The following is a 26,724-nucleotide window of genomic DNA, read 5'->3' on the forward strand; positions in this document are numbered from 1 at the left end:
ATTGTGTATTGCATGCCCCCCCCCCCTTTTTCAAGCAAAAACATCGTGGCAGTATTTGTAACAATTTAATTATAATATCATAATCCTGTAAAACGTCATAATTTACGAACTGTTGTCATGTTGAGCTCGGATAAGGACAAAAACAAGCATGTTTTGAATTAGCGTACGTAAAAATCGAGTGCTAATTTTGAAATGCCAGTGTTGCTATCATCATATTTGCTCAAAGCGATGCTAAACTGAAAGAATGGGATGGTAGACAGTTATTTGTTTGTAACACTTCCTCACACATGCTTGTAGTCAATGCTGTGTGCAAGATTTTGTTTTGGTACTGAACTTGTTTGTTCTAACTTCTCCATATGTTGTATTTCTTTTATTTTAAATTTGCACAACAACTGTAACACTGCCAGTAGAAACAATGCAGAAATAAATGTTATAATTAAAATATCAGTTTTTCCCCTTGTTTCTGTAAGTAAAGAAATTGGTTTGACAATCGCAGGTTGTCAGCTACTGTTTTTTCATTCATCTGGAGAGCCTGAAGAAAACCATGAACAAATGGCACAGTTTGTGGTTGTGTTGCTGTGTGTGCTCTTAGAGGAAAGTATTGCCTTCACTTTCAGGGTTCAACCCAGTTGGCGTCTACACTACCACGAGAAGCTCTAACCTCAAAGGATAATCATATTACACATCAACTAGTTAATTAGATAGCATTGTTATGCTGTCAATAAACAATCCAATTTTAGTTGAAATTGGACAACAACGGGCAATCTACACGAAGACGGCGCCCTTTTTTCTCGCCGAAGTGACGATATGAAATTTGCCGGATAATTCTCCGGCCATTCACAAAGGTGCCGGTATAGTTACGTTGTGTGCGTGTTTTGTAACTTGTTTTATATAAAATATTGATCAGCCAGTACAAAGCGCTTCATGAAAAGGCATGAAGTAAGGAAGTATGGAATTGTGTGAAAGGTTCGAGGTACTTTAATATTTCTTAGAACGTGTGTTGATACCGTTCCAGGGCATAAGACGATTTTGAGGATGATGTCTGTGCTAAAGGAACGCGCTGCGATAGTGTTTAGATTGTTTGATCAACACGGGATATGACGCCATTCATGGTGACGGAACCTGTATGTCCAGTTCCTCACCAACGTTTTTAAAAGTTGTTCGTCCATTGTCTATATTGTTAAGTCTGTTGCTTCATACATGTTAATTAATGTGAGACTGATATTTATTTAATGTGCGCCATCGTTACAAATTCAATCCCTGATACGCTTGTGCTGCTGTAATAATGTGTTCTGCAGGAACTTTGGTATCTTACAGATTAAATTTCGCTCACATACGTTTTTATTCCTGGTGGCTAATTATTTCAGTTTAATTGCTGTTCTGTCCAGAACCTTAGACCTTATTTGGTAAATTTAGCAGTATCTCTTGTATTTGTTCTGAATTATCCCTTTTTCATAGCTGTCTTGTGCTCGCTTGCAACTAGCATTCTTGCTGTTACGAAGTGATTTATAATTTCTTTGCTTTTTACGATGTTGGATCAGCTTGCTACTGGTCAAAGGCTTTCTTAAACACCAAATAAATATGCAATTGGTAAGAGTTGAGGGAAATTTTCTTCTATTGACCTTGAGGGCAAGTTCATATTACTAGGAACGAAAGTGACCTTTTATGACATCACCGGTACTGTGATGTTTGACAGGTGGTAGCGGTGGCGGCGCATGCGTAGTGAGTTTCACTATTGGACTGAGCGGTCCAGTTGGTCTTCTAGAAACACGTTGTGCATGGCTGGTAGAAGGAGTGGTATACGATGATTCTCGCATGCAGTCGTGCAGAAATTGACGGAAATGTTTTGTGCGCAGTGGTAAAATTGAGTAATAATGTGATGTGATATCGTTGATAGTGAGTGTTAATTATACTGAAAGGATTTCTTATTTGTGTCATTACTACATTGTGGTAAGTGTTACAGTTCGTTGTACATTAAACCAACATAAACGTAAATGTGAATCACGCACAGTGAGCAGACATTCAGGCACTACTTTGCCAATTTATTATTAGTTTCAGAACATTTGTTCCATTTCAGAGCTCTTTGCATACATTTTGCTATTATCCTTAATGATAATGAATGTGAATAATGGTTTAACATGTTTTTTCCCCCTTAAATTAAAATGCCATGACGTGATGAATTCCAGTAACCTATGATACTGTATTGGGCATTATAATAAAGGTATAGAGTTTCGTAAAATATTTATAGTAGCAGTAATTATTACAACAGCGATAGTAACAATTATGCTAACACAACATGGGAAATAGTTATAATAGAAATGAGTTCACTTTCCAGATCTTGAAGTGTCGAGGTAATAATAAGGGTTGATTGTCGCACACTAATGGAGGTCTGTTAAAATTAATTTTGTGATGTGCCTGGCAACAGCAAACTCTGAAAGGGATTCAAAATATGTATTTTAGTGACACTAGCGTCTGGGACACACTAGGCGTGTAGGTTGCCATTAAGTATGGAATCCGTCATTTCGTAGAATGCTTAAGTTCCCATATTTCATACTTAATTCAACGCTGCAGTTATAGTATGTAATCAGACATTTATACGTACACTTTAACCAGGTAATACGTATAATAACTAATCGAAAGCTGGTAATGCGTGCAATGGAATTATGGTTCTTAATTAGTGACGTAAAGTGTGTAAGTCCATAGCTAACTATGCCCAGGTTAGCTTATTATTTTAACCCTGCTTGAGCTGTAAGATTTGTTATGAGATTTAATTAATCTAACTTGACTTAACCTAACCTTAGATAATCTTAATGTTTGGAATGCCTAGTAAATATCTCATTTTAAATAATAAGTACCCTAAACAGTTACTTTACAAAGGAACCAGGCATTGTATGAACTAGGTAACTTGCCAGTCTAGAATTTTCTGCGCGTTTTATACTTAACCGTTCAGTTAATGTATGAAATGCGTACGTATTCTATGAAGTAACGGATCAACGCACTTAAGTAGTTAACGTATGCAAATGTATACGTGATTTTGATGTTTTATGTTTATCTTTGAAAGGGAACTGTTTCGAAAGAACAGTGTTTCACTTTACTTAGTACTGTTACATGAAAACGCTTAAACCTACTGACAAATGTCGCTTGGTGTGTAGTATTGTTTACCGTGTAACATACTGTTAGGAGAAGTGACCACAGTTGCAATGCTATTATGCAACCCAAGTTTATTCCGGGGATTTGGCTAAGCTCTGGCAACAACATGCCTTTTTCCGGGGACAGTCTTAACGTTCTGTTGTGCTTGGAATGTGGACTAATGAGTTTCGTTTCTTCAGAAGCCGATTCTTCTGCGAAAAGCGTTTCTATCCATACACGTGATGAAATATATTTCTGGGTAATTCCATTATATCTACAGATTTAAAACTAGAAGCCACGGGAGAGTTTGCTTGAGTAATTTTATATTATTTAATTTTAACATATTAATGTGTACAGAAGCGTTATCTACGTTTTAGGAAAACACGTTGTTGTCTGTGACGTTTCCCCCCATTTAAAACATTTTAGTCTTTAGCTAATACTGACGTCAGAGTTTATTCCCGGACCGAAGTCCACGTCAATATTTGCTGTTCGTCGTCTTGTAAATTGCTTGTCAAATGCATATGATGAAAGTGTACTAAGTAATACGTAATGCCAAACCTATTTTGAGCTCTGCAATGTTTGTGGGAAACATATTGATATTTGCCTGATAACTTTTGAGTCGCCTGTACGAAATTTAATTGAAATTAATATTAGTAGTTTTAGATACGAAGCCAGTTGGGGAGACGGATATCCTCCTTATTATGCGTCCACTTTATTTACTTCGGGCAAGGAAGGCAAAATAGACTGATATAAATTTTGTTCTGCGAATTTAAATCGGTTCTAGAAGAGTTACAATTTATCATAAGGCCTCAGTCGTCCTCGAGACGTTTAATCCTCGGTTCGCTTCAACGGTCGGCGAGACAGGTATTTTTTGCCTGGGGCCGAGATTACATTAAGAAGGATGCGAGAAAGTTCACTGGTCTTGAGCTTAGTCGTCCTTTTTTGAGGCCCAACTAAGACTCTCTTTTACTGCGTCTTTGAACGCCCGTGACGAAAACTTGGGAAGCAGGAAAATTTGGAATATACAGAGTAGGCTATTTTAAAGGGGCAGAAACTTAACTCGGTGTCGCGATCTGAGATTAGTAATATAAAATTGATTCGTGGCTTAATAATATTCAATTACCATGCAGTTGCTTGTCCTCAGAGAAGGCAGTCCTGACGAAATTCATGGTTTATGTTGTGTTTTTATATGGGAAATAAATTTTTAGCTCAGAAATGCAAACATGTCTTGCGAAACTCGTGAACCAAAAACATGTTCGTTAAATACTCATTTATAACGCGTCAGATGTGGAGTAATATCGTGAGAAATACGAGATAATTTTTTTCTAACTATAACGTAAGAATTTTCAATTTCGTATAAAAATTCGCGGCGTATGTGATGGTTGAGGAACACGGGAATACTAAAACGAATGGAATAAACAAGGAATTCGAGAAAGAAGAAGAATGAAAGGAAATATGGAGAAGCATAGAATGAAAAGCAATTGTGGTGAAATAGAACAGTGGAATGAAGAAATAAACGTAAAAGTTAATAAGGAAATATGCTAGTGGGTTAAAATCTGTGTCATGTCGGTTAATGGCGCCGTTACCTTTACCGACATGAACTCTTTTGAGACCCGTGTTTCGTTCTTTGTATGATTAATATCTCCCGATGCGGGCGATTGAATATTTATGAGGGTTTTTTTAAGGCCGATGGTCGGTCTCGCTAATTTTGATGGCGAGTGGACGGTAGACGCATATAGGCCTACGGGTATGTAAATAACTTTCACTGCTTCGGTCTTGACAAGTTTGTTGGCTTCCATCCTCGAGCGTCCTTCTGACTTCCTCATATGGAAAAGAATAATTACAAACATGTGAACGTCGTATTGTCTGATTCAATGCGCATGAAGTATGATCCATGTCATAGTCTGTAAAAGATGTTTGTGCACGTAGAATTTTCTTGGAATTAAGTTTGTTACATTCTGGCTTACTGAGATCAGTCCGTGGCCTTGTCTGAAGGTTTCTCTGTTTTATGGAACTTCCTACTGTACAATCATGGGTTTATAAATGTCCAGCGTATCTTAATTTGAAAGTTAAACATTTTGTTACGAACAGTTGATAGTATGTGAAGTCTTCCTGTGAGTTTTTTTTACAGTGTCTTTTAGTGTTGGTTAAACAAATTTTTTCCTGTTTTCATTTCGCGGTGTTGGCGAAAGCCATCCACGAAGACTGTTTAGACAAACCAGATTACTGAAGATTTAATTAAATTTAGATTATACGCAAATCAGCGTAAGGTACAAAGTAAAAGGTAAATATTTTTAACGTTTATTGTGGTTCTTTGGATTGCGACAGTGTGAAATATGCCTGAAGATAAGGCAGAGTGGTGTGTTATCCGAAACGTCGGTAACCATTTACAAGTCGTTACAACCCAGAAGATCAATACCATCGTGGAAACCCGAAATATAAAAAACAGTTTGGGTGTCGCATTTGAGTGTAAGCAGCGAAATCAAGTGCTCCCTACTGCACCACTGGTTCAGTGAACCGCCCTGGGCACAGTTCAAGATTCCTCCAGAGTTGCGTAGGACACTCGAGCAGCAAGTGTTCCGGTCTGCCGGCAGCGATGAAACAAAGGAACGGTCGGTCACCTCTGTCCCACAGTCGCTCCTCGAATGGATTTCGCATGATTTCACCAGAATGAAACGTAACACAGTGTGCTGTAACCTGTTTATCAGTTCGGATCAACTGCAGAGGTTATTTAACGTCATGCGAGACGGCGGGATAATTACGTAAGGCGAAATTGAACAGACGGAGAGAAAATACAAAAATTTACATCGAAACTTGGTTCATAATTTTTGTTCTGCACCAGCGACTATGTCACGTGTTGAACACAAATTATGATAAGATTCATGGGACTTGTAGCACGCATGGGGGAGATAAGAAATATACCAAAAAACCTCAAGAGAAGAGACCATTTGGGAGACAAGGCTTAGGTGGAAGGATAATATTAAAATGCGTCTTCTAGAAATGGTGTGTGATAGTGTGGAACGGATTAAAATATAGAGTCCAGTGGCGGATTGTTGAGAACGTGACAGTGTACCTTCTAACATGCAAGGCCGGAAGTTTCTTTACCAGCTACGCGAGTGTCAGCTTTTCAGGAACTCTGATCCATGGAGTTGATTTAGCGATTTTCATTGTTTTATTATGGAAGTTATTACAAGCATAAAATCTTATCTGTTGCGTTTTATATAGGCGTAAAATTTGATTTTTCACTCTAAGGGCAAAAATTATACTAATTTCAAAATATTTTTATTACGACTTTTTTTAATGAAAGTAATGAACCTTCTGGTTCCATAATAACTGACGTTTATTGACCATTTAAGCAGCTGTCGGCTTCTAAAGGAAGACTATTTGAACTAGGTAATTCCTTACACGTAGCAGTTAGCAAGTTTTGTTAATTTTATACAAATATTGATATGTGTTACTAAAGTACTTATATTGTGTATATAACTTGATACATCACACACAGGAAAAAAATGGTGCATTTGAGATTTAAAGTTGTTACTCCGAAACGTCAGTGACCACCTACAGTCCACAGAAAATCCCTGCTAGGAATTCGATATACGCGCATGCGCAAGACGACGTCACAGTCCAGTGTACCACGATCGTCAACGGTACACTTCTGCTTTATTAGGTTGCTGCTTCTCACAAAATGTAAACAAATGAATATCGGTACATAAACGTGTTTTGGGACGGCACACTTAATGCGAGTCAACTGTCAGAATATGAAATTCGTTCCAAACAAGCGTAACTAACGACAGTCATTACGAGGGTCGCTTGTACACAGCGTGACGATTCGAAATTCGCCTGTCAAGTGTGGTGTCTGATGAGACAGCGAACATTTCTCGTCACGATGTCTGTTTCACATCCGAATACGATGAACAAATAGCAGCGGACAGCCGACTAGTGGTGGTCCTCCGGCTTGGGGGTTGACCTTAGGGACAGCAGTCCCTCACTGTAATAAAACAAGTAGATTGTTACATACGTGGGTGTCTTCTGGGGTGTTGCGCCTTGTGGTCTGGTAAAAGTTTGCTGTTTCAGGTGAGCTTGCTTCTTCTATCATCAGGGAGATTATTACAAATGGAATGGGCAGATCCTTCGGCTGGAAGGGACTGTGAGATTTGAGGTTTTATGGCGGTGAAGATACCAGTCTTGGTCTTCAGGGTTGTAACTCTTTGTGGACTTGTAGATAGATACCAACGTTTCGGAAGAACATAATCTCTCAATCTGCAGGCCGCGTGTTGCACAGAATCGTCGGTATCTACCTGCAAGTCCAGCATTGCAACTCAGAAGACCATCGGCATGGAAAGTGTCTGGATTCAATTGCGGTGTGTTAAGACGCTGTGGTGGGCTTTTGTAAAAATGGTGATGAATCTAGGTTCCATAAATGTAGGGTATTTGATCATCAGATGAGTAACTACGAAATTTTCAATGGAAATTACTTAAAATGGGCATCATCTTCACCACCGATAGAGACTTAATAAACTGAAAATCACGAGAAACACATTTTAAAATCGCTTATTATTCCGGTGTTTTTCGTTAACTGAAAAAAATGTTGTTTCTTATAGCAGATTGATTTATATGATACACACGTATGTATCTTATGCCCCGTTAATATCCTGCAACTAACTCCATGGAACAGAGTCCTGGAGAAGCTAATTAAGAACCAAGAAGTTTAGTATTCACAAGAATCCATTTTAATATTGTCCTCCCATGATCCTACATTTTAGCTCTTAAATTATTTTATTTTAGTGTTACAGGCCCCATTAATACTGTTAGATGGCTGGGTTGCTGTTGATGATCGTAACGAAAACATATAATAGGCGTGTAAACAGATGGTAATGTTAAATTAAAAATGCATGTTTAACTAAGTTTTCAGCTTCTTACGTCATTTATTGCAGTATATGATCAGGTTCGGCCAGAATGGGTTTAATAAAATTTCCGCCTGAAAACTTACATTCACAAACAATAAAATAGTTATTTTATTATGGATGTTACGTATAAAACAACACACTAACGATGCCACGAGGACTTGGAGCATGTAAGCATTTCTCACGAATGCAGTTCTAAAAATTTAATTTAGCTGCTTAAAATATGTGACAAAGCCAGAATATCTGTCTCAGCATTTCATTGTTTTTCGTGAAACACGTAAACTTATAAATAAGGTCCATTACACCGTCTATACAATAATTCTTATTTTAGGCGTATATTAATGTTAATTGAGGTGACGATTTGGAAGGAGGCGGTCTTTTGCCAATTTCATTGCACTATTTCAACATTCGCTAGAAAAATACGAAGAATCTCAGTCCGGATAAGTGATAACTCGTCCAAGATTATAACTGGGTACATAGATAATACGATTATAGACCGTTATCAGTACATGAGCGTGTTCGTACCCAGAGGATGATTTATTACATTCACGCTCCGGCCGTCATTTATAATGGTGACCTCAAATCTAGAGGTAACAGTACCACAATCCTTTCACTGCCATTACCGATTTAATTCGTGGATAGATTGTATCTACAGTGCCAGTCACAAATCCTCAGATTACTGCCAAGATTTAAAATTCCGCTAGAAGACATGCGAGCTAATGGTACAAAAATATGACCGTTAAATGGTTAATAAATTATATGCGAATGTGTAAACATTAGGATTTATTTTTATTAGTTAGAAATTAAGCTTAATCCTACACTTAAGTCTCAATTACCAAGAGACAGGCATTTCCTTAAGAAGCTGAAGGTCTTTAGAGTGATGTATATCGGTAATGATCAACTTTAAACATGCAATGCCACTCACGTATGTGATTGAATGCAACCAAACTTCCGTCCCGGCGAACACAGATTTCGGGAGCTGATAGCTTATAAAAAATATCGTATTTGCTCCGGTGTAGTCTTGTTGCTGGATGGAGTCCGAAAGAAGGTCATGGTGGCTTGTTTGCCTTGTGTACCTTTTTCCGTAGCACTTCACAGGTGCTGCTGATGAACGTAAAAAGCTGTCTGTTGTACATAATAGATCCCACGCTTCAGTAACTACAGAAATAATTTCTTTTTAACCTGAGAAGTGAGACTGGAGGAATTCGTTTTGCAGACAGCGTCCGTAGTATGTGACTTTTTAAAAGTTGCTACGCTTAATTTCTGAGCTGTTGAAAAAGAAGTTCATTATCTAAGATTTATTAATGGCATTGCATAAACACGCAATCAAACCCTATCCTCAGTCCTTTCAATCCATTTAGAATCTCCATAACCTGTTATTTTGACAAGAATTTTATTATTCTTCTCCCATGTACACTTCAGAGCAAGAAAAGTTTGATCTCATTGTAACATTTCAAACTTGTAGTGTTTTTTAGAGATACAATACGATTTCCGAATCTTAGCCTTGTTACAGGCTATCCTGAAAAGTTTTCCCCGATTTCCGTCAGTCTGTACAGGTTAAAGTCAGGATAAAATCATACATAATTATCTTTCTTTGAAGTCTTCACTGTTATATTGACCTCACCATTTGACGTTAATTTTTTTTCCAATAGTCTATTCCAGCGTAGTCGAACTGACCACTTGTAATCGTTAATTTGTTACTAGTTAGTACAAACCCATTTTTTTCGAAGTTGATATTCCGTCACTGGTAAAAGAACATTCTGCTCAGTGCTCTCACTAAAGCCATTGACTTCAAAAGCATAAGATGTACGTTCTACTGGTACAAATTTTTATTGTATCAGATACAAGCTGTTAAAATAGCGGAGTTCAAATAATTTGTGCAAGTTTACAAGCTGTCGCAGGAGTAAATTTAAAATAATATACAAAAATAGTGACTGTAGGGGTCTCATGGCCCTTGGGGTCCAACAGGAAAACTATTCTGACCCTAGCGAGGAAAATGTTGGACCACTCTGGTCTATTCTAATTACATATGCATCAATACACTTTAGCCTATGACTGCCTCGCTATTTAAAAGTCGTTTTCAAAATCCTAACTGAATTATCCTTGATAGCTAAATTTCTGAGAAGCAACTCTGTAGTCAGTGTGACGTAAGTAATGTCAAGTGTTTATGTTATTCGTCTGGGATGTGACGCCGTATGGACTCTCAGGCAGATGCCGACGTTTCTGAGAAGAACACCGTCTCCATCTTCAGCCATGAGAATTCTCCGACGTCACATCTGTTGCACAGAAAATATCAAATTATACAGGCGATATACCGGTAATAAAATATCCATACAGATATAGATCTATCTATATATCGATATATCTTGTCCGTTCCAACTTCTAATTGCGAAATCGAAAGCGAAAAGGACAAATACCGCTTGCTGGTGTAATCGGCTTCTTAAGAGACTGGCTGAGCACTCCTGAAAGAGATTGTTCACTTCAGACATGTGAAAGTGTGCGAACTTTCCAGGAAAAGCAGTGGATTGGCATGAATTTGAAGGGGCATCGAGGAAAAAAGTGGAGGGACCCACTCATTCGGTCACTGTTTCGCTCCTTGATATCTCTTGACGTTTGAAAAATGATTTGCTTTTACGTGGGCCCAAAATGATCCGTATAGCCCACACACGCGACTGAGCTGCGATAACGCACTTAACTCTGTGAGGCACGAAGTTCGTCGAAATAATATCTGAAGATCAAGATAAAGTGAAGATCACTATTTTGGGATTGTGCGTCTGGTAGAAATTGACCGACGTTTTAGACTCATCGCCTTAACGACAAAGGTAGTTAATTACCTCTGAAACTTCGGTCAGTTTCTACCAGATTACGCGATGCAATATACTCACTGGCATGAGAAACCGAATTTTCATTAAGGTAATTTTTTTAATTCTGTTTATGGGTCGGTGTTTGTTCTGAGAATCATCAAAACCTATAAATACACCCTGTGAGGAAAAGTTATTGAATGTTATAGTGCATACTTTAAAAGAATTAATAACGTTAAGTAATTAGAAGGGTCGTTAAGTAATCTAACAATAACAAAATAAACATACCTTAGTTTAATGACCCAGGGTAATGTAACTGAAGATAAACATGGTTGTGATTAATATAGCCGGTCCCGAGAATCGAATTCCTAACCTATGAACCCTGTAATCGCTTCTCATATGTTTAAGATAAAATTAGCATAGTACGATCTGTCAAAATTGAGGGGAATGAACCTCTTTTGTGTTGAACAGTAATACAGTTTATTGCAGCGTTATATTTGCAAATTGCATTGACACTACAGCATTAGTAAATGCCCCTATAAATTAAATTAAATTAAATGTAAAAACATCTTCACGGCGACCGAAGCCAGATTCTTGCCAAACGCTTCAACAAAACCGACCGCATGGCTCCAAACTCCGGCCAAACGCAGACTTCACTAGACCTCACCGTAGGTGCCACCATAGCCTCGTTTGCATATCTTGTTACAAGAGTTGCCACCATCAGAACTTAATTTTACATTTTTCCGCATCACACGAATGGCTCATTTGACGTAGGGTATGATTTTTGGAGTCGATTGATCGTAGAGGTTAGTGACAGATGCAAGATAATGTCGTGTCTCGAGTGTGCACAGATTCTATCTGCAGTTGATACCCTGTAAACAAGAAGTTGAAGTAGACACCTTTATTGTATCCGTGTATATCGGAAACTGAAAGCTACAAGCAAGAAATCGAAACGAGAACAAACATGAGTAAAACAGAGCGAAGAATGTTACGGAAACTCTGGCGTGCGTAGTAACCCGAATTCTCGCCCCAGAAATTGTGAGAAGTATTCTTTTATATCTCTGTCTGCATCTAATGGCTACTATTGTTTGCTCATAATGACAGTGTTTGTTGGACGAAAATGTGCATTGCAGAACGCAGCAGGAAAACAGTTGGCGTGGGCGATTTCACGCTGAATTCTATCAACCGTACAATCTCTCTAATTACACACTTGCGATTTCTGTGCTTGACAACGCCATATCAGCTGAGGTCCCGATTTCCGATGACTGTATTAAATGAGAGGTTTCCGTCAGTTAGAACGCCATTCCTACACGTTGTCTGCGTGTTTTGAGATCAAGGTGATATGTGACGGATTTCGGTAATTTCGTTTGTCCTTATTTGGAGTTTAGATCCGTGTTAAATCCTACAACACTCAGTGTTAGGTTCGTGATGGACAACGCGATCGGAGCTTTATTGTCCAATCCTATTAGTTTCCTCGTGCTACACATCATTCCAACAGTACTCATTGACATCTGGTGACGAATTTCCTTGAGGAGATTTCTCCAGGTCCTTATCAGCTTCTGCCTCTTACATCCAACTGTAACTGCACGTACGATAAATAAAAAATAAAGGAAGAGAAAACTCGGAAGGCCTACAAGTAAATTGTAGGATAATATTAAAAGTCTTTACTCAGTTCAGTCTGTTGGAAAAAAGATAACGTCAATTTATGTAAGATTTGAGGTTTTTACAGCGGTGAGTATGAAGATTTCATCGCGCTGATGACGGAGGCAGTATGACCTCTGAAACGTTGGTTAACATCGACCAGACTACACAGCGCAACAACCCAGAAGACAGAAATCTTCATCGCCCTGATGATGGAGGCAGTATGACCTCTGAAACGTTGGTAAACATCGACCAGACTACACAGCGCAACAACCCAGAAGACAGAAATCTTCATACTCTGATGACGGAGGCAGTATGACCTCTGAAACGTTGGTTAACATCGACCAGACTACACAGTGCAACAACCCAGAAGACAGAAATCTTCATCGCCCTGATGATGGAGGCAGTATGACCTCTGAAACGTTGGTAAACATCTACCAGACTACACAGTGCAACAACCCAGAAGACAGAAATCTTCATCGCCCTGATGATGGAGGCAGTATGACCTCTGAAACGTTGGTAAACATCTACCAGACTACACAGTGCAACAACCCAGAAGACAGAAATCTTCATCGCCCTGATGATGGAGGCAGTATGACCTCTGAAACGTTGGTAAACATCTACCAGACTACACAGTGCAACAACCCAGAAGACAGAAATCTTCATCGCCCTGATGATGGAGGCAGTATGACCCCTGAAACGTTGGTAAACATCGACCAGACTACACAGCGCAACAACCCAGAAGACAGAAATCTTCATACTCACCGCCGTGAAAACCTCAAATCCTCTACAGACAAATTACAGAATATAATCCTAAACCCTACTACAGTCTGAGTCCAGCGGGTTTAAATATAATTTTATTTTTGTAAAGAAGGTACCTGTGAGGATGTCTGTTGTCATTCTTCATGATTTATACTCCTAGCTGCGTGCACTGGTACACTACTAAAGCCTCAAAGTACGTCATTGCATCCAATTACGCAAGTAACAAACTAGGTCAGGGTGGTCCAATGTTTTTCTCCCTCGGACTAACAGCACCTCCTGGCACTGATTTTGGAAAATGCTAGCCAGTGTTCGTTATCATTAACAACACAGCGACAAATTGCTATAGAGTTACTTAATATTTTAAATTTAGTATTTCGACATATTTTATCTGACGTAAGTTTTATTTGGAAAAAGTACTTTTTACGGCAGGGTTTTAAAAGTCAGTAATATGCATGACGCTTGTACGATAGAATCACAATTATTCTTTTTCAGATTCGTCTTGGTAAATAAAATAGATGTTCTCGTAGAAACCATTAAGAAATTAACAAATAATTTCGCGGGCCTGGTTGTAAATGATCTCGGGCCGGATGTGATCCGCGGGTCGTCAGTTTTACCACGCTGAACTAGGTGACTAATGAATTGCCTGATTGACTTGGATCCGTGGTTATTGGCCTTTTTTGGTTCACTTACTGATCGGATAGGATTTTAAAATCGAACAGACGTTATTATCACCTGAACTGAATTTTCGCAATACAAAATAATACCCAAGAGCTTATTATTAAAGTTGTCGGAAATCTCGCATGAGGTCAGGTCGGTCGGTATAAAACAGAAGGACATATAATCGTAAGTGACTCTGTGCTAAAGGATATTAAAGCTCAACAGAAACTATTCTTTCCCTAAAAGGAAAGGAGAAAGTAGCTTGTAAAATGACAGATTGTCCAGCCGTGGTAAAGTAAGCACGCATATAAAGTAGGCGAAGTAGAATTTACAGACCAGCAGACCAATGGTTGGGAAACACTAGACTGCTCAGTTGGTTGACAGTCGCAATGACTAGCTAATTGAGAAGGTGACTGAATGACCAACAGATTCAGTGATTCATTGATAGTTTTTTTCATTTTATTAGAAAGTTCGCCTTGGTTTTAAAACCTGAATATTTATCATCGTAATCACAAAAAACAAAACATCCATTGAAATGTGTTTTAAACTAGTTCAAGTTCTTAATTCAACAGCTTTTTTTTCTTACTTTAATAGTGTTCTTCCATCTATGTCTACGCCTGCTTTGTGATATCTTCTCACGAGCTTTCTAAACCTACGTGATTAAGCTGTGTTTGGGGAATGTGAAGTCTCAAATGTTATTATTTATTTTTCTGAAAACATCTTTTAAAAGTATTGCATACCACAAAATATGTTAGCAGCTTGGTTGATTTCTCTGTCTGCATAACATAATACAACGTACCTGTATTAATTAAAAGAAAACCTCTCTCACCCGTTCACAAATTACATCTTAGATTCATTTCGTAGGTCCTTTTGCGTTTAAGCTTCGAATTTATTCAGTTTCGAAAAACATAATCTGAATCATTCCCCCCCATGTGCCCCCCCCCTCCCGAAGTGCCCAAAACCATTCTTTGTTTTTAAATAAACGAGTGCAGTTCTCGGGATTGCCCTGATGACGGACAGGCAAGCAGGTGCCTGTGGCGCCGTGCTAACCTGTGATGACATTTCTCCTAAAATTCCTCAGATTCTGTTCCCGTGGTAATTACCAGAGCAGTTAAATAAATGACTAATAATTGTTTCATCCTATTTTAAATTCCTTGCTGCAAGGTTCATTAAATGTCTGTCTGGTTCATACAGACACTGGCAACAAGTTGGTAATGCAAAGGTATGGATGTACAATTCGTTAAATATGTCAAGTCTCAACGTTTATCATGCTAAAATCTGTTATAACCTTTAAACGGTGTTCCTACGACTCTGAATGTTTTGGGTTTACATTACGATAACGCAAAGGATCCAACGTCGTCCAATCAGACGAAGGCAGGAAAAAATGTATTTCTCCCATTTATAATTATAGGACATATTTCTGTTTATTTCATTAGACTTTTAAAAGATCGTGTAATAATCTAAGTATATTTATGACGTTGGTTGGTCGTTTTGTTTCAGGCAATAAAATTATCCATTTCATTTTTATTTTTATTTTGTCGGACGTTCGTGAACGTAACCCCTCAATTAAGACATCGCGCTTATGGGAAATAGCGACTCGATTTACGAACTGTCTCCAGGAACGTAAGTATTCGAAAAAGCGAAGACTGTCTTTGTGTTTCTAATTGCATCTGTCGGTAGGATTGGCAAGTAAGGAATCTGCTTGATATTCCAGCGGCAAACTCTCGTGGATAGAATTGTGACATTCTAAGATCGACCTTTAATTCAACTGTCATTGTTAGTTTTCAGCACGACTTCGTATGCCTTGTTAGCCACGATATTTACGTGCTTATAACGTTTACAATGGCCGAGGGAAGAGTCACGAATTTTGACTGACCATTTTGGTTCACACTCCCTCTTACGGATTACGCACCGCACGAAAACGTGCTAAAATGGCGGAGGTATGTGCGACAATGTCCTTGCTATTGGTCGGTTTGTTCCTAACAAGGAAACATGACCTCTGACGAGAACTGATGGTGCAAGTCTTTGTGACTAATCGCCTGATGCATTATAGCCCCTGTAGGTGGTTCTTTGGTTGCTAGAAAATTTCCCGTCAAAATGATGAGAAATCTAAAGTAGTACTTAAACACATCTAAGTGTAATAAAGCAGAATATAGAAATTAAAATTAAGTAATGATCTGTAACAAACATTTATATCATTATTTATTTTTAGTTAATTAAATCATATAATACCATTTTGTGTAATGCAGTCTCGAATATGATCTTATATCGAGGTTATAATAACTGTACGTAATTAGTAGGCCTCCCTTAACAGCATTACCATGACAGCGTTTGTTTATCTCATTACAACGGAATAACAGCACAAATGTTATCTCATAAGACATAAAATCCCTTAACACCAGTAAATGATGACCAACCAACACTGTTTAATGCATTGACACTACACGGATTGCTGACCTTACGGACGTCTAATGATATGCGCTGATGATGTTCATGTTTAATGAATTGGGAGAGGTGTGGGAAGAATCGGTCGTGACCTATTTGAAACCAGACTTACCAGAAGGACTGAAGTGAAAACGCGAAAACGTAGATCACTACAGCCTGTTCTCTGTCGAGATTTGAACTGCGAACCCCCCAAACGCGTGTTAAAGGTTCATCCATGGCGCGCCTTTACAATTGAAGCAGCAAGCACAATGTCAGTTTTTACCACATTAGACGGCTCAACGTCCCACAAAAGTCTCTTCGCGTGGTAATGACGACAAATCATTTACTACCGGCTGTTTGTGGCAGATTCATGGTCCAACAGTAAATTTCATGAAAGTGTTATTGAATGTGCATAGATTTATTATCCAGTGTAAACACATTTAAATGAAAACCTTGGGAGACAGCATTAAGAGAAATATCTTCTTTGTACCATCTTCCATCCAACCTTGTATCTCGGCCCACACAATAAGTTGCTGATGCCACCTGCAAGACCACTTCGGGTTCTGCACAAAAAGCTTCTGGAATTTCCGCACTCCACTTTATCAGTGTTTCGGCTCCACTGCTGGTTGAAGGCCTCTGATGGAAGCATGAGATTTATTTGCACGTCAGCACATCATTTGGAATGGTTCCGTATGAATTTGTTCAAAACTCCTAAAGAAATTTAATGTTGGGAATTGAAAAATATGAACGCCAGACAGACATTTGCGATGTCTGATTTTAGGTTCCTCACTGCGGTGAATATTTCGTGTTGCCTCCGTCATCAGGGCGATGAATTGCCCTGATGACGGAGGCAGTATGACCTCTGAAACGTTGGTTAACATCGACCAGATTACATGGCGCAATAACCTAGAAGACAGAAATCTTCATACTCTGATGACGGTGGCAGTATGACCTCTGAAACGTTGGTTAACATCGACCAGACTACACAGCGCAACAACCCAGAAGACAGAAATCTTCATCGCCCTGATGATGGAAGCAATATGACCTCTGAAACGTTGGTTAACATCGACCAGACTACACAGCGCAATAACCTAGAAGACAGAAATCTTCATACTCTGATGACGGAGGCAGTGTGACCTCTGAAACGTTGGTAAACATCGACCAGACTACACAGCGCAACAACCCAGAAGACAGAAATCTTCATACTCTGATGACGGAGGCAGTGTGACCTCTGAAACGTTGGTTAACATCGACCAGACTACACAGCGCAACAACCCAGAAGACAGAAATCTTCATACTCTGATGACGGAGGCAGTATGACCTCTGAAACGTTGGTTAACATCGACCAGACTACACGGCGCAACAACCCAGAAGACAGAAATCTTCAGACTGCTTGATGTTTAGAGTATTGAGAACGAAACAGCTAATTTTTTGGTGCAGAAATCGTAATCAGACGTATCTTTCTTTTATCCATGGGAAAAGAGTTGCTGTTGCGTAGTTTATGAGACGGGAAGCCCCAAATCTGTCGACGTTATGGTTAGAATTTACTTTTTGTATTACACGAAATCAAATCCCGAATGGACAGTCGTCCGTCTTGTCATGTTACTTATCTGAATTCTTAAACGTGCTTTAGTGTTAATTGTTTGTGTAAATTTTTAATTGTGGTCGTATCGTTTTCACTTGAACGTTTCTGTAACTGGAAATTATAGTTTTAAAATTGGTAGCCGAAGTAAGTCAAATATGTGCCAGCAGGATTAAATTTTAACTAGTACGACTTATATACATATATATACATTTTAACCTTGGACGATGGACAAAGTCCAAAAATCGAATGAACCCGACTGTATCGCACCATCGTCAGAAACCTACAGAATCCAATATTACAACTTCATTTTCAGAATGATTTGTTTCTACGTAGAAGCTGGAAGAAAATGTAATTAAGCAAGGGAACTGCTACATGTAACATTTTACCACTCAGTTCCAGTGGTTCATATGAAACGTTATTCAAAATTGCGAGACCCTGGAACTCCAAATAACACAGAACTCGCACTGCACCTCCATTTCTGTTGCTGTTTAACGATGCTTCTCAATCAACACGTTACGTAGCGTTCAATGGTAGGAATGCATGTAGAAGAAACCTGTTTTGATATCTCGAAAGATATCGTAGAATTTGACTTGATGAAATGAGGAAAACCGCGAGAAACTTCAGTCATTAGATCCGATCTTCGGGTCGGGGATTCTAACGCGGGACTCTGGAATACGAAGCAACGTCCATTTCAGAATGAGAGAAAGGGTTGTAGTTTTATTACCGCAGAACTGCACGATCCTTCGTTCCTTCTGCGACTGAGATGCTGCTAGTTGGACGATCCTACCTGACAGGATCAAAAAGACGTAAGAAAGAATTATTTAAACAAATATCTGGCCGTGCCACATTCTCTGAGGTAACTGACTCGATCAAACACGTTTTGTAAAAAAATAAAATAAAAATAAACAGAACAAACGCTAAGAGCGGCAACTACTATTGTGACATAAGTTGTGAGTATAACAACATATCCTTGTGAAGAAAAGAAGACAATGAGCCAGACTGTATCCTTTATGAGCGCAGATTTCGACCGAAGGTTTCACATAATGGCGGAACGCTGTAATCTGTTTAAGGACAAGAACTCTAGTATGTCAGTTTTATGGGAAAAGAATCTAAGAACACAGGAAAAACCTGATCTCTTTTATAAAACGATGGAAACAAGAATTCATGGAGGTATGTTGATGTAAGTTTGTGTTTAGAAATTCTATTGCCATTTGCAGGAACAAGTTTACTAAGCAATTTTGTTTAGACCTAAGTAAAGACTGGCTGATGTCCTTACACATTGTATTTAAATTACGACATGACAGTTGTATCTTTGCTTTATTAATAGTAGGAGAAGTATTTGTTAACTAAACTTGTCACCCTCTGGTGAACCGTGTTCTTGTTGGTTGTGACACCATATAAGCCTTGCAGTCTTGTGGCTGGTTACCAAATTTTCGGGGGAACGTATCTGCTCCATCTTCAAGGTTCTTCATGAATAATGATTAGCATTTTCCTTGTGTCTGAGGGGATATCGATTCAATTTTCTGACGAATGTCACCACAGATTCCTTCAGCAGCCTTTCCAGTTTATTATTCACTGTCATCCTCCTATTCGACACTATTTCGTCTGAGATACTATAAATTAATAAGAATGAATGTCTTTGGTTCCCAGAAATAAACTCTAGGCGGAAATAAGTCTTAGCCTAATCTTTTTCTGTTACAAAGAAAGGCAAGCCTGTATCATGTACGTGTGTATATCACTCGTAGTAACATTTTAATCAACAGACGGATTTACATAGTACTTGGTATGACCAACGTACTACTGGAGGTCACGACGTCTTCGTAATTATCTATTTCCTGTCATCAGTAGCACCAACAAGTGAGCCGTCCTCATTTCTGACATTCTCACGAAGTTATATTGTACGCAGGGCTGTGGAGTCGGTTTCTAAGTCGGAATCGGTTCACGCTTAACGACGCTTTGAGCCACATGGTGTGGGAATAAAGCTTTGTAACTTTGGCTCCGGTACCTTAAGAATACAAACTGTCTACAAATCAACCGATTAGACGTGTATTTAAATATAGGTTATAAGTCTAAAAAGTAGGCTGATGATTCACGTGGTGGTGATGAAATCTCTTATGGTGCCATTTACCATTTTTTAGTAGGTTTACCCTTATTAATACATATTGAGCTTTTATGAAGGAGTCGGAGATATTAGTATCGACTCCACAACCCTGATTGTACGACAAGGAACTTCCCACATTTTTAATAAACGAGATATGATATTTGTACTTTAATTTATTATCTCAAAAGCGTTTTTATTTTATTATTTAGAGCGATTTTTTTTATAGAAGTTTATCGCCTTCTATTGAATATACGTTGCTGAAATGTAGTTTGGTAATAGGCATTCCAGGAATATTGAACTTTTAAGGTAAACCTTTTTTAGACAATAAAAACAACTTTTCGGCCACACGAAATTTACAGAGTGTTCCAAAAAATGTATACACACAAGGTTAATATTCCTTATTATAATATGTATACATATTTTTGGAATGTGCTGTATGTTTAGCTGTCCGTTTTCTGGAGATAACCAAAGCAGCTAGTGTCTGACATTTTGTATGGAGTTAGGTCGTAAATATACGTACACACCGATTATTTAAAATCTATAATTGTATTGTAACCAAAAATTGCTGACGACACAATACATGATAAAAAATTTAAAGTAGCTTAAATCTGTGCTAGTGGAAATTATGCATACTGATAGATCGGTTAATTGTATAATTGTTACTCTGTAGTTGTTGATAGCCTCATTATAGACGGATGTATCTTAAGCAAAGGGCGTCATAGGTTAATCCCAGAACTTTTTGGTTATGTTACCAGTTTTGTAAACAGAACTTAGATGTTTTTGACTTCGTTGACAAAATAAAGACAAACCCATGTAAAGTGATTGTGACGAGACACAACCTCGTGGCAGTCGGCTGCTTCGATAAAAAACTCGGATCGTATGCGCCTATAACAAAGAACAGGCTGTTTGTTGCTGGTGGAATTAATTATATTATCCTCGCCTTATGAAGGCGCGCCTGGGCGTACAAAGACCTTGTCCAGTGCACGTGCTGGAGGGTTGGCGACATTAATAAAACATTTAACGTAAGCTTTAATTTTATGGGAGGGATGTGCCGTGTTCCATTCCTCTACCTAACTCCATGTCCGGAATACACATTTGATTTTAACCTACTTTTATTTAAAAGGAAAGGTAGGCTTATGCTATCATGTGCGTCTGGTCCTACGAATAATTAATTAATCGACGGATTTTAACGAACATCATGATTACTAGATTTCAACCCATCTCATCACCTTTTATTTTCCAAACATCATTAATAACTAACATGGAAACCATGCGAACTTCTAAAGTGAAACGACATTAGCGTCACTTGATATAGCGTCATGAAATATATATACACATATTTTTAATATAATAGCCAATGTCAGTCAGCCTTGACTGTTCGAGTGCTCTGTTCGTGCGATGTGGAACAAATTTAAATGAACTTCTGACGGTATCGACTCTGTTAGCAAGAAATTCAAACGAGGTGGTGCATGTGATGGGGGTCTGGCGGAGTCTGCGTTTGGCGGGAGTTTGGAGTCAGGCGTGTTGATGCGTTTGGCAGACTTCATTCGCCGAAAAGATATTTTCACTTTTAAATTTAGTTAAGAGAATTTATGGCTTTTATACTTTGAATGGGATTTTCACTAAATTATATTACCGTTCAACACAAAAAGTTAATTCCCGTAAGTTTTATCGTGTAATATTACGCTGTTTGTCTTATAATAGACCTCCGGAAAATATGTATCGTTTCTTGCATTCAATTTTTGTAGGATGAAAGATACATGGTGATCGTGCGAAATTTGTATTCAGCTGATGATGAATTGCGAGAATATAAAATATTAATGTATAAATATGTCATAACATGTCTAGAATTTTTTTATGACTTTATGCTTTTAACAATTATAAAAAGGTGATGGTAATACGCTTGAAGATTACGGTTAACAAATGTGATGTGGGCGGATGGAAATGACACGCTGTAAATGAATAACCAAATTACATAGCTCCTAATGTGGAGCTGTTTCAAGACTCTTCATATAGAATGAGGCCTTTGAATGGAAGTGGCCGTCATGACTTACTCCCAGAACATTTTATCCTTTGATATATTTACTCGCAGGCAGTTTCATGACACTTTAAAGTGGTAACAAATGATAACTTGTGCTATACCTGTGTGTGCAAGTGAGGTGGAGCTGCTACAAACCCACGCCTCAACTCTTGCAAAGAATCAAGAAGAATGTGGCAAAGATATAATCGTTTCTGTCAGCACTGTCCTCGTATTACTTTAATACATTAGATTTATACGCGCGTTTATACCGATTAAAATTGAGCTCCACATGACAGAGTCCACCTTGAGAAGTTGATAGTCGCCTCAGCTAGTCAAGACATCCCCCGTCTTTTGTGGAGCCAGTAGGTTCACCACCGTGTTTACAAAAGCCCAACGTTGGTGTCTGTTCTGAGCCAAATGAATGCTTCAGTGTCCTCAGTTTTCGTTGTAACATTATATTTCCGTCTACGGCAGTGTCCTCCTATTGGTCTCTTTACCTCAAGAGTTTACAATGAAAATTATGCACGAATTTCTTATATTCCCGTGCGTGCTAAACGCATATTATCCTCCTTCATTTGTCTATGGTAATAATATCTGGCGAATAGCACAAAATACGAAGCTTCTTTTTTTTAAACTTTCACCCGCTTAGGTAAAATTCTCAGTCTTTGTTCTTCCGTTCAGAGACCAAGTTTGAAACCCACGCAAACGACGGGTTAAATCTTGTGTCTACACTTGTGCATTTTAACTTTTATAGTTTTTACATGACAGTCGGGAAAACAAAAGATTTTGAACTGCATGGTAGCAAGCATTTCCTGAATTTAATATTCCTCCCAGTTTATTCGTGAGTGTAATTTTGATTTATCATCGTCTTTCCAGCCTCTGTGTGGCCACTGTTTAAAATTCAGATTCTAATTCGAGAGAGTGGTCCATTTAGTTATTTAGTTAGTTAATTAGTGACGCAGGAATAGCGTTTAACCTTGTTTTCATAAACAGGCTGTTAATATTCGTCCGCTAGTATGGGAGTGGGTCGTGTAAATTATTGAAACAAGTATTGTGGAGTCAGATTGCCCTTTGAGCCATGATAATTAAGAACAGTTGTGAATTGAAATACATGGGCACGTTTGTATTATTGTTTCGTCATTTAAATACAAGACAGCCATGTGAAGTAAGTTTAATTTAATTTGATTTAATTTACCACTTCCTTTAACTGGTTTTTACAAGGTTTTCAACAAGAACTTGCTTTATTTACAGAAATTTACAGTCTAGTTCTATCTGCTAGGTGCTATAAACGAGAAGTGGGAAAAGTTTAAACATGAAACAGTGCAAACAGAGTTTCTGCCTTAGCACTCTTCAATCATCATGCTTTAACGTGTCACGATGTGTATCAGTATTACAAAAATCCAGTTTTATTCTTGTTCTTTTATGTTCGTCTGTTCTCACAGAGATCTAAAGTTTGTTAGTGATCGCTGTGTGGCAAATATGCTCCTCTTTACAAGCGCTGCTACAGTTAGGCAGCCTTTAGCTGTTATTCTAGTAATGGTAACCGAAACTTTGAAATAAATTAGTACGTAGTGGGGATGATATTTTTTTATTATTCTCAAATTGAAGGAGATTGAAAATAAATACGGAAGAAATGAGGAAAGGAGTTAAAGATAAAGGATTAAATTAAGGGAAGAAAGTATGTGGGAAATGAAGATACGAAACGTCATTCCACGTTGAGTTTCAGCGAGCATTTTCCACTAGTTTTATAATTATCTTGCAGGATTGCACAGGAAGATTATTTTTCCAGATTGCAGCCTTTATCGATTGAGTACAGTGTCTCTTCCGTCTGGAGTAAGGTGGCCAGAGCGTGAATCTAACCACTTAATGTTAGGAGTACTTTGAGCCTTTGTGGTGATCTCCTTAAACACGGGCAATTGTTCGTTTCTGACGAATGTTGAATCTTCATACTGTGCTCCATCTTTTGTCCATTTAATCGATTATCTGGTCTCTGAGATCCAAACCCCAATCACATTCTGTGTTCACTGGTTCATAGATCCACAGTTATGAGGTGTTTAATTTTCAAGTGTCTTCAGGAAAACGCTGTTTCATGTCGTCCCAGAAATTTCAGGGGGATTTGAACTCTGCAGCGGACAACTTTGTCTGTCTCGTAACTTCCTGGAAGCATAAGTTTTGTGTTTCCTGTTTAACACTGGGTGAACGAACTTTCAAATTTAAAGAAAAATTATAACTCTAGAAGTCTGAACAAAGAATAAGGTACATAGCCAAGACCAGTTACCAATAGCGTCTGTCGTCGAAAGAAAACAAAGCTTAAGGCATTGTGCAGGTCAAGTTTGGGGTCGTCAGTTCACGAATCCGTACATGGTCAGGCTTCGGAGGTCTTTTGGTCTTGAACCGAAGACCTCTGATGGACTTTGCGTGTCGCATGCTGAGTGTCCTTGAGTCCGTTGTATTTGTTTTGGTGAAGTGCTTTAAGAGGAAATACCTATGGTACACACGCATAACCTCACATTCCAACCTACAGCTTTACAAATTAGGAAGAGTTGAAGTGGAGGTATCAGGAAATGCGCGTGCTGACAAAAAAGTGGACGTTTGTATTTACACAGATCTTATAGGCGTATATACTGTGATTTACATTACGAAATTTTGGTCTGTTAAACCTTCAGATTCTTATACTCAGAGATGCAAGGTAAGGAAATTCACTGAAATTTTTTTTTGGGACAGAATAAACTGGAAGGAGGAAATAGGGACATAGATGATTATCATATTAACAGGTTGGCAAGACTGTTTTTATATATTACCTGTATGCATTAATTTACTCTAAATATTTATGGGCCCGGATGGTTTATTACCGTGCTCGCAGAAACCCGCCACTGGCCCCTATCATAAGCCAGATAAGTCCAGTCCACACCCTCCTAACCAATTTTTCGTTCTATCTTAATAAACGAACAGAATTGTTTTGCAATATAATAATAAGATACCGCCACGGTGGTCTAGCGGTTAGAACGCTGGCCTTGTAATCCTGGGGTCTCGGGTTCGATTCCCGGCGATGCCCGAATTTATAACTTGTGTTGGGCAAGGCCATGGTCTAGGCAAGACAGAGTTTTCCTCCGGGGCTTCCCCGGTTTCTCCATGGCATCCCAACAATTACTCCATTCACACACAGAAGAAGGCAATGGCAAACCACTTCTGGATCATCTGCCAAGAACGTATATGAACTGATCCCAGTCCGAGAAAAGGATGGAAGGATCCTGTTCATATGGACCTGTCCTCAGACAGAACACTAAATAATAATAAGATGAGGTGGTCTAGCGGATAGAACGCTGGCCTTGTAATCCTGGGGTCTCGGGTTCGAATTTATAACTTGTGTTGGGCAAGGCCGTGGTCTAGGCAACACGGAGTTTTCCTCCGTGGCATCCCAACAATTACTCCATTCACACACAGAAGAAGGCAATGGCAAACCACTTCTGGATCGTCTGCCAAGAACGTATATGAACAGGTCCCAGTCCGAGAAGAGAAAAGGATGGAAGGATCCTGTTCATATGGACCTGTCGTCAGACAGAACACTAAATAAATAAAAATAAATAATAATAAGAGTGAATTACGTAATCACGACCTTCGTAATTTTATGACTCTAAATGCGAGGCACATCATCCCAAGTCTGTCTGGCCACTTCATGATGTCTCGGTTACCTCCTGACATTATCTCATCTTTAAACACCGTCCTTGTGGATAGTGCGGAAAAAATTAGAGACGTGAACAAAGGAAACTGAGTAGCCCTGTTCCATTGCATTGTCTGTTCTAATGCCACGGTTTGAACAAAAGTAGGAATCTTCCTGACAGATTTAGCGAAAGAAAAGGACGAGGCAGACCTCCGTATATCAGAAACATTTGTTTATCTCAAGCTGAGATAACTCACACTAGAACCGTGTCTTACCTGAAGGTTGCTTCAGTCGTAGCACAGACGCAAGGCAATTGTTTTAGAAATTCCCTTAAACTTTGATCTCTCTCTCTCTCTTCCTCATACTCGATGTAATTGTTTTACGACACAGACTCTTTATTCTGTTACAACATGTGTGAACATAAAATAAAGTATTCTGTTCAGTGTCTTGCTTCATATTTGTTTGTATTTCTGGTTTGTATTTGAGGCTCTCACGGCTGTCAGGATGTTGTAGTTGGTCTTCTGGCTTGTAACGCCGTGAAGATTGGGACAGCATTCTCCTCCGAAACGTTGGTATATACCTACAAGAGAGTTACAACCCAGAACGCTTTACTTTTTGATAGTTATTCACGTATTATATTGTTTGTGGCTTAATTATTTATGACAGTAGTTCAAACTATATCGAATTATACGTTGATGGAAGCAGCAAGTATCTCTGAAACGTCTGTCAGTATCACACTACACGGTGCAACATCCCAGACGACTGCAGACTTTACACTCGTCGCCGAAGAACTGCAAATAATGCATTTAAATGATATAAAAGGAAGCGGTGGTGGTTTAATTTAAGGTATTCCTGGTATTTGGCTGAAGGGACTGAGGAAAATCGGAAAAATCCATCAGAATAGCCTGTCCGAAATCCATTTAGTACCATGTGAAATGAAACATGAGAACAGATGGGCGGACTGACAGTCCTTACCTCTGTATTATGTGTTTATTTTATTAAATTCGTGCAAGGGGCATGTGACAGACTGTGGGGTGTT

General features: G+C 38.7%; 1 protein-coding gene across 1 annotated transcript in view; it reads left to right on the forward strand.

Moving 5' to 3' along the window:
* The first annotated feature begins 1,746 nt into the window (after positions 1-1,746).
* B4 (imaginal disc development protein B4) overlaps positions 1,747-26,724 on the forward strand; it is a 38,270-nt gene continuing 13,292 nt past the window's right edge. The window contains exon 1 of the mRNA XM_022062625.2: positions 1,747-1,950. The gene's annotated coding sequence lies outside the window, so the exon portion shown is untranslated. The remainder of the gene's footprint in view (positions 1,951-26,724) is intronic.

This window comes from Zootermopsis nevadensis, unplaced genomic scaffold, assembly GCF_977971745.1.
Source record: "Zootermopsis nevadensis isolate Lab colony 2312 unplaced genomic scaffold, Znev_1.0 Znev_ptg000004l, whole genome shotgun sequence".
NCBI classification, from domain to species: Eukaryota; Metazoa; Arthropoda; class Insecta; order Blattodea; family Termopsidae; genus Zootermopsis; species Zootermopsis nevadensis.